The sequence below is a fragment of the Frankliniella occidentalis genome, unplaced genomic scaffold (assembly GCF_000697945.3).
Source record: "Frankliniella occidentalis isolate FOCC.00 unplaced genomic scaffold, Focc_3.1 Scaffold49, whole genome shotgun sequence".
Classification (NCBI taxonomy): Eukaryota; Metazoa; Arthropoda; class Insecta; order Thysanoptera; family Thripidae; genus Frankliniella; species Frankliniella occidentalis.
In genome coordinates this window covers 1129405-1137840 of record NW_026267179.1, presented here as the reverse complement: position 1 = coordinate 1137840, position 8436 = coordinate 1129405, and the positions used below count along the sequence as shown (strand labels likewise).

The 8436-nt window shown below is 54.7% G+C and overlaps 1 protein-coding gene across 4 annotated transcripts in view; it reads right to left on the bottom strand.

Moving 5' to 3' along the window:
• Positions 1–8022, bottom strand: part of LOC113209582 (amphoterin-induced protein 2) — a 160601-nt gene extending 152579 nt beyond the window's left edge. For 3 of the 4 annotated variants that reach the window (XM_052267281.1, XM_052267279.1, XM_052267280.1), the window contains exon 1: positions 7964–8016. The gene's annotated coding sequence lies outside the window, so the exon portion shown is untranslated. Of the gene's footprint in view, positions 1–7963 lie in introns of all 4 variants that reach the window. The other variant, XM_052267278.1, reaches the window with a different exon arrangement.
• Between the last annotated feature and the right edge of the window lie 414 nt (positions 8023–8436).

Here is an 8436-nt window from a genome sequence, read left to right as displayed (position 1 = left end):
CGGGAGGGGTGTGGCGGGGCGAGCCCATGGACAGCAGGAGTGACAGTGCCTGATGGATGAGCCGCACCCCGCGCACGTCCACCAGCACGTCCTTAAGGACAGCAGCAGGGCAAAGATGCGTCGCTGCATGTGGGCAGGTTGAGCACACCTTTGGCACACCGCAGACGTCCCCCCCCCTCCTCTCTCCCACTCTCTCCCTCTCTCGTGCTTCGCGGCTCACGCCCTTCCCGTGCCCTTGCTGTTTTCATAATAAAGAGGTGTAGATATTTTATCCTCGAGTTGCCCCTCCCCTTCCCATCCTTTGCACCCTTTTTATATCTGAGTATAATATCATATTCCGGCGCGGGGCGGGGTGGGGCGTGGCAGGGCAAGGCGGGGTGCGGTGCAGGTACCTCATCGGGTACTGGCCGAAGGGCTAATGCATACCCCACCAACCACACACACACAGAGAGGCACAGAGGCGAAATATAGGGCCGAAAGAGGACGGGCACGGATGCTGTACAGCGGCAAGTTGAACGTAACGAACGATTCTAATATTACACGAAGCAAAAAATAATCTTCAACGACGAAAAGTCCAACGGAGCTCAAAGCTATCATGCCATGATCCGACCACTTTTCTTTCGACTCTGCTGCCGGGCTAGTCGCGTTGCTCGTGGCACAACGCTCCGGCGAGCCCATGTATCGCATTGCAATTTGCAGCGCGGCGAAATGTCGCCATGGAAGCGGCGTCGGCTCCGGCGCGGCGGGCTCGTCTCTATTTGGGGCGCGTCGCGCGAAGTTATAGTTTTGCAAAGTTGTTGTCCCCCGTCACTGTAACCCAATGCCCTGGGCAGGACCGCGGCGCGGAAGCCTGCTGAAGGGGACTTAGCAAGCCGGGCCTCGCGCGCCTAGCCTGGCCTCCTCCCTGTTCCCCTCCACGAGTGCGATCATTGCGTTGCAACAACCACGCTCCACGCCCAACCCCACAACGGAGCACCATTCTAAAAAAATTCAGCCAATGAGATTGCAAGGAATCGGTACACACTGAATAGAAAGGTGTATACATTTATTTTCGAAGTGAGGACGCGGTTTCGTGCACACCATCTACTCGGAACAGATTTTGAAAAAAAGTTAAAAATAAGATTTTCCAGCTCACCAAAAAATTCAAAACTACCTCGTTTGTTTAGTTCTGGTAAGTTTTGATTTATTGAACCAAATTTGGTTGAACATGGTCTTTCGCACTCAATTTTGTTCCGCACGATTTATTTTTAGTTTTATCAACCAAATGGTTCTCTTGGTGATCCTGTAGTGTGTAGAGTCCAAGAGAGTGGGAGCGCTGAGCTGATATTTATATATGCATGCGAGAGGCTTTGGCCCGCCCCCATCTCCATCTCGCACTCAATCAGGCTCGGCTGGGTCTCGAGGCGGGGGCCCTGCAGGGGCTGGCGCTACGCCACTGGGCTCAATCAGGGAGAGCAGCGCCACCGGGAGGAGCTCCGCGCAGACACATGGCCGTAACAGGGTTACCGGGGCGGGGCGGCCCTGCCGGAGGCAGCGATCCCGACGGCGGCGGCGGGGTGGGGTTGGCTTCTGCTGGGCACTTACTCCATCGCAGACATTAGTTATTCCTTGTGCGTGTGGCGCCACGAATTTGCGTTGGGCCTGGCGGCTGCCTGGCCTGGCGGCGGCCGGCAGAGCTGACCCGGGCGCCGGGCCCAACGCCCGCGCGCGGACCACGAAGTCACGCCGAAAGGGGAGCGCCCGCGAGCGGACTGAAAGCGGCCGACAAAAGGCACAGCCACAAGCAGCAGAAGCAGCAGCGTGGCGGATGAGGGCCAGAAAAAATTAGTCACGCAAGTTAAAAGTAGTTTCTTGTATTCAAGACCTCTCTTGTATGCCATTGGCGTTCCCCATAGGATCCAAGACCGGGCCTTGAAATTCAAGAAACTATCTTTACCGTGCGGAATAGGACTTACGTAATAAAATAAATGTTTACGGCCATACTGCTTGGTGGAACGTGACTTTCAATAAATCAAACCGTATCGAAACAGAAACCTGCCCAGCCAGTCCTCCCGACCCGAAACAGCTCTAAAATAATTGCAGGCCGGTTATACTGGTCCGAGAGCTGGTGCGGGGCGCCCTCCAAACACGAAACTAAAGGTGGCGCCACGACACGGCAGCGTGCAGCAGCCGGCACGCAGCACGCGGCGCAACCGCCAAACAACAACTTTGATGGAGGATTGAGGAAACAAGGCAGGCGCCCCGGCGGGCCGGGCCGGGCCCTCGCGCCTGCACGCGAAGGGCTTCGGCTGCTGGCGCCGCCCCCCTTACTGCGGGGATGAGATGCGGGGAGGGGGGGACCTTCAAACCACCGTGCGACGGACATCGTGGTCGGGCCTAAGAGAATAGGTTGACCGGCAAGGAAATGGCGGTGGTGGTGGTGGTTGTGGGAGGCCTTGCGCAGGGAGCAGGGGGGCGGGGGGCCGGCCGCCCTTTCCCAGGGTCACCCTCACAGACTGCTAGCTCGGGCCGAGCGGGGCGACGTCGTGGCCAGGGCAAACTCCCTGCTGCTGCTGCTGCTGCTGCTGCTTCGCTTGTGCGGCACTGTTCAAGTGTCGCGCTAAACTATGAGCAAAGTTCTAGCCGATCTCTAAATCAGGCCCATTTGTATTTCTAGGAGGGTTGAAGGCCTTGTTTGCAATGCAAACAACTCTCATGGAATGCCCCCGTGTGACCGGGTGCCACCCTAAACGGCCAATGACCGAAAAGAAGCATGAAAAACAAAACAAAAAACCTCAAAGGGAGACCCAACTAAGAGGTAGCAGGGCGAAAGCGCTTATCGGCGAGCGGGCGACTGAAATACGTGCGAAGAAAACGACTGCAATAACTTTTCAGAGAATTAACGCTCATTGCGGGTGTTCCGTGTCGATGCTGGCGGAAGATTAGTTGGCGTGGCGTTGGCGTGGCGTTGGCGTGGCGGTGCGCTGGCGGTGCTGGACGTGGCCCGCCGGGCGTGCGACACACCGTCCCGCCCAAAGATTGCCGTGCATGACGCTGAGTCCACAACAAATCGGCCCCACCCAACCCAGCTTGTTTACTTGTTTAAGACCGGACGCCGCACGAACCGCACGGCTAGAGTACACTGGAATGTATGTCCGAGCGACAATGATCGGTGTTTCTTAACTCGCTTTTGTGAGAAAGACATCCTGTGTGCAATGAGTTTAGAGATCGAAGCGCGAGCAAAAGACGGAGAAAGACCAACTAAAATTTGCATTCCACAGTCATCGTACATCACCATTCGATTCGGTCCGCCGTCAGGCATTCCTGCTCCCTGCCCGGGTCCCATTTACGGTGGGGCGCAGGGAGCCGACCGACCAACTTGCCAAACGACTGACGGGAGAGTCGATGCTTTTAGAAAAAGGAGGTGGTAAAAAGAAAACCGTGGGCCACAGCGCTACTGGTGGGGGTGGTGGCAAAGCACAGCTCTGAGGCAAGCGCATGTCAGCCAGTCTCGTTTTTCGAATAAACAGTCCGGCCATTGTGATTCAACGCCCTTCAAATCTTTTCCTGCCACTGATATTGTTGGAAGCAATACGAGAGGGAACAGCGAGGGACACGGGCGGCAGCCACCCCCACTGCCCTGCTGCTAGCGGAGCTCCGCTGTTGTTGCTGCTTATTTTGCGGCGGCTCGTGGACTAAATACGGCTTTTCTGGAACGGGACGACTATTGTCCAAGCAAGCGATTGAGAATGCGGGTCGGGGCGCAGAAACCATAGAAAGGCTAAGGAGCCACCGACGCCGATCTCAACACGACCAAGCCCAGCCCGCAAACTTTGAACGTAATACAACGGCGTCGTGATTCGTGAGGCTGCTGTTTTAGGCGCTCGACGGTGTGCGAGAAAAGAGGGGGAGGGAAAGAGAAAGGCACAAGCGATGCCGGGAAGTGTGCGAGAGGCAAAGATGAAGGGAGGAGCAGCCGAAGGATGTGAGGAGGCGGCGTTGGCGTCGTATCGCCAGAGGCGGGGGAGGCGATGTCAGGCGCCAGGAAACAATTTCTCTGATTGCACCTCATGAGACACAGTGGCAAGGGTTGGGGTGGCTCTTTGGCAGAGGCGCGGCGCAGCGTGCGGTGGCGGGAGGTAGGGGCGGAGGGGAGGCGGAAAGGAAGGGGCAGGCGGGGCGGAGCGGTGCGACCCATTCGATATAAACCGCGTCACGGCCCGGCTAACTTGTAGGCCCGGCGGATGAGGCGTTCCCCGTGAGCCCATATGTACTGCCGCGGGCCACATAACGGCCCACGCCCACGCCCGGCCCCGCCCCGCCCGGCCCGGCAAGGAGCGGCGCAAATGCCATTTCCCCTGACGCATTGCTCGCCGCGTCCGCCCCGTGTACAAGCGCCCCCCCCCTCAGCTCTCTCTCCACCTCTCCTCCACCCATCTCCTCTCCCTCAACCCACGGCCTGTACTGCAAGCTTGCGAACCTGAGGGGCGACAGCGAATACTGGGTCAAGTGAAATAGCAGCACTATTATTGTCCTCACTTTTGCTCCACTCGTTCACACGAGTTTCCGATTTCCACACGGGAGTAGGGGAGGGGGAGGGAAGGCTGTCGCCGGCGCCTCGTCAGCGAATCCTAATACGTTTATCATCGCAAATACCAACCCGTTATTATCTCACTGATGCACACTCAGCGAGTGACTCGAGCGGCGCGAGACGCGCGACCGTGTTCGCGTTTGTTTACAGTGTTGAGGGAATCGCGCTCTCCCCCCCCCCCCCCCCCCTCCCTTTCTCGCTCTCTCTCTCTCTCTCTTTCTCTCTCTCTCTCTCTCCCCCCCCCCCTCGCGCTAGTTTGTTGGAAATCGAGAAATGCTATTTACAGAAATGCTTCGACGAGCAGCTCGCGCAGAAGCCCACTGGACCGGGCCCTCCCCATGCCATCGGCAGCCTCGGTTAATTGGTTCAGCAAACTGGCCCCCGACCTCCTCCGCCCTGCGAGAAGGTCCACTGGTCAGATGCGACTGCTTGAGGCAGCTCGGGGCGGCGCGGACCACCCACGCCGATGAGGCCGTCGGCTGCTGGTGACAAGAGTGACCCGTTCACACGCAGTCAACTAACACTGTGAAAAATATCGCCGAAAATTTACAATTTTTTTTGTATTCTTGAATTATAATTTACTTGTAAATTTACGAGAGCACATTTTTTACTAGCCAGTGCATTTTAATTCGATATACGAACTGCATATATTTTTACGATTACAAATTGTATTTTACAACTTGCGTCAGGGGAAACTTTTCTGTGAACCTTTCTATTTTTCACAGTGTGCAGGCAAAGGCCGAAGCATTATATTGTGGCAAGACTTTGAGCCAGTCAAGTAAAACCATGAATTGTACTAGCGAAAAAACCCTTAACATATTTGCGGTGTTTTTTTTTGTTGTTGTTTTTTTGCAGGTGCCTTTACGCTTTTGAATGATGCACTTACTAAGGTCAAGTAACTCTGAGGCTCTCAGAACGACGGTGTTTTTTTTCTTCAGTGTGGTTTAGAAAGAAAACAACATGAGTACTGTTTTCGAAATCAGACGCGGCCGCGGCACTGGAGGGGGCGGTGGTGCCGGGGTAGCGGGTTGGAGCCCCCAGATGGTGCAGCAGGCCCGTATCGGCTCTGAACTTGGGCTGGCCGGGTTGGCGCGCTCCACTAGTTCTGTTCTTGGATGCTTTATGTTTACCAGACCTCGTGTGGCGCTGCGCGGTGGGCGGGCCCATGTCGGACAGGCCCTTAACGGACCGTCCAGGTCAGTGTTCGCTCCCGCCCTCCCTTCACCCTGTTTACCCAGAATAAGGAGCACCCGCTCCGCCCGTCCCCTCAGAGTCGCGAGAGGAAATAACGGCGACGTTCGCGAGTGACGTTTCGTTTCTTATGGCGAGGAAAAAGCGTACGTTTGTCAGAGAATAATTTAAAAACTGGGTTCAGTGGAAAACGTGGCTCATATGTTAGAAGTATAGCGATGTTATTACTCCTGACTAAAAAGGAATATGTCTTCGACAATGTCAGACTGTAATCGTACAAAGGGTCTCACACGCTTAGTTGTAGGGCGACATGGTCTTGCAGTTACAACTGTCTAACACACTAAACTCTTCTGCAAATTTCCAGCATGCATGCATGAAACTGTGCATAACCTTATGGCTGTTTATCATACTGCACGTTTATACTCAACAGTTTGATAATGGTTCAGTGTTGACAGGCACGATTGGTGTGATTCGATTCGCTGGAATACCAACACAAGAGACGAGAGAAACCACCGCGGGCCAAACACTGTTTATCAGAATTTCGTCGAGCGTCAATACCAGAAAAGCAGAGGCAAAGAGCAGTCTATGAGAGCGGTATGTGAAGCAGCGCACACGCTAAACCCTTGTGCGTTTTCTAGTGCATAAACATACAGAATTTCTTACAGCCATAAGTTTGCACAAATTTAATGCAATTGAGCACAAACTGTGCATAATTATGCACAAACTGTAAATAGATATGCATAAAATTGTGCGTAGTATTTTGGCTGTATAAAATTCTGCATGTTTAAGCACAACACACTGAATAAGGATTTAGTCCTACAGCTGCTAAAAAAAGCCTACAAAGCATTTCGAAGAGAACGTCAGCATTGTAATACACCCAGAAAAGTCCTTTCATGATTCAAGTACATTTGAAAACGGGTTTGCACACTGTTAAATTCCTACAAAGCATTCGCTTTGCAGAGCTGCGAAGTATTTTGCTCCTTTGTAACTACGAAGCATTTACTTTGCAATTACAAAGTGATGCTTTGCAATTGCGAAGCAATGAAAACGCCGCAAAGCATCGCTTTGCAATTGCAAAGTGTAACTTCGTAATTGCAAAGCATCACTTTGTAATTGCGAAGTTGAATGCTTCGTAGTTACAAAGGAGCAAAATACTTTGCAGGAATTTAACAGTGCAATACAGCAAGGTTTCTCTTGAAACACTGCAAAAATACCTTCTAATTTGATTAATATTTTTGCATAAGTCCGAGTGAAAAATTGTACATATGCATACCCAAGTGAGTACAAATATACTTGACCCAAGAAAGGATTTTTCAGGGCGAACAAAGCGAACATGCCTTTATTAAGGATCACCTTGTTATTTACAAAGCTTTGTTCAGCTTTGCATCGTAGGCTACGATGTTCTGGTTTTCTTTGTAGGTTGCGAAGCAATGCTTTATAGACTTTCAGCAGTGCTTCTGGCCCCCTTTCCCCCCTACTCTCTCTTATCGCGGGCTTCGCCGCCGCGCCTCGCCGCTCATTTGGCGCGCGAAAAACGGGGCATGGCAGCAGTGTGTGCAGGCGGTGGCGGACCTTGCTGCTGGCCGCGGGGCTGAGCGAGGCCGGCTGCTGGCCATCACTCGGACCTCGTCAGACACGGCGCGCAGTAACCGTTACGGCTTCATTACAGTCACCAGCACTAACTGCTCTTCCCCTTCATCCCCCCCCCCCCTCCAACTCATTTCCCTCTGGAGCCCGCCAGACCGCCATTTCCACCCCTGTCCGCGCAAACAAAACAGTAAACAGAGCTGGCAGCCTGCCGGCCCACAAGGAGGCGCCGGCCGCGCGGCCGTGCGGGGGCCGGGGATGGGATCCCACGCGGACAAGCGGGGCTGAGGGGTACCGACAACACACGGCCGTCCCCCCCTGGGCCCCTGCGAGGAGGCGGGTAGGCAAGCCCGGCGCGCAGCCAGGCGCCGCCGGTCAGCCTACCCCGCGCGGCGCTAGGAGGCTGGCTGGGCGACCGAGGGCAGAGCATGCGCAACGCACGCAGATCGACGACCAGAGAGGGGAGCGAGGTAGAAAGCTGGCTACTACGGTGAAAATTACCACAGTGAACGGTTGGTCGAGTGCCGATATATGAGACGACACGCGCACACGCAGGCTCGACGCCACGTCAAGGGAGAAATGTTCGCACTGCGGTGTGCCGTTGCGCGTTCTTACCTGATCCATGCGTTCATTCAGAAAACGACGCGGACGCAGCACGGCAGCGGCGCAGCTCTGCAACAGAAAGAGGAAAATCCGACTGTCAGTGGTGGCGCGGTGGCATTCTGGAAATGGAATGTATACAGACCAATGTGAACGATTTGCAAGCAAGGCAGGCACATAATCTTTCAAAACAGCCACGTTCGCAGACTGAAGCCGAGATCGCGAACCCCACCAAGTCATGCACAGACTTTCATTTGGGCGTGGGCGCTCAGTATTGCTGATCGCTAGGAACGCGCTAGATCATCCGGAGCGTACCGCTTCGCAGTGCGAGGGAGTCCGTCCTCGTCCTCGCGCGAACTAGGTGGCGAGAGAAGGCGGCGCTGAAGCAGCCGCTGCAGCAGGCGATAACCACGTCACTTGCGCCCGTAATAAGGCCATACCTTGCACGCTTGAGGGGCGTGGCGGGGCGTGGCGGGGCCTGGCGGGGC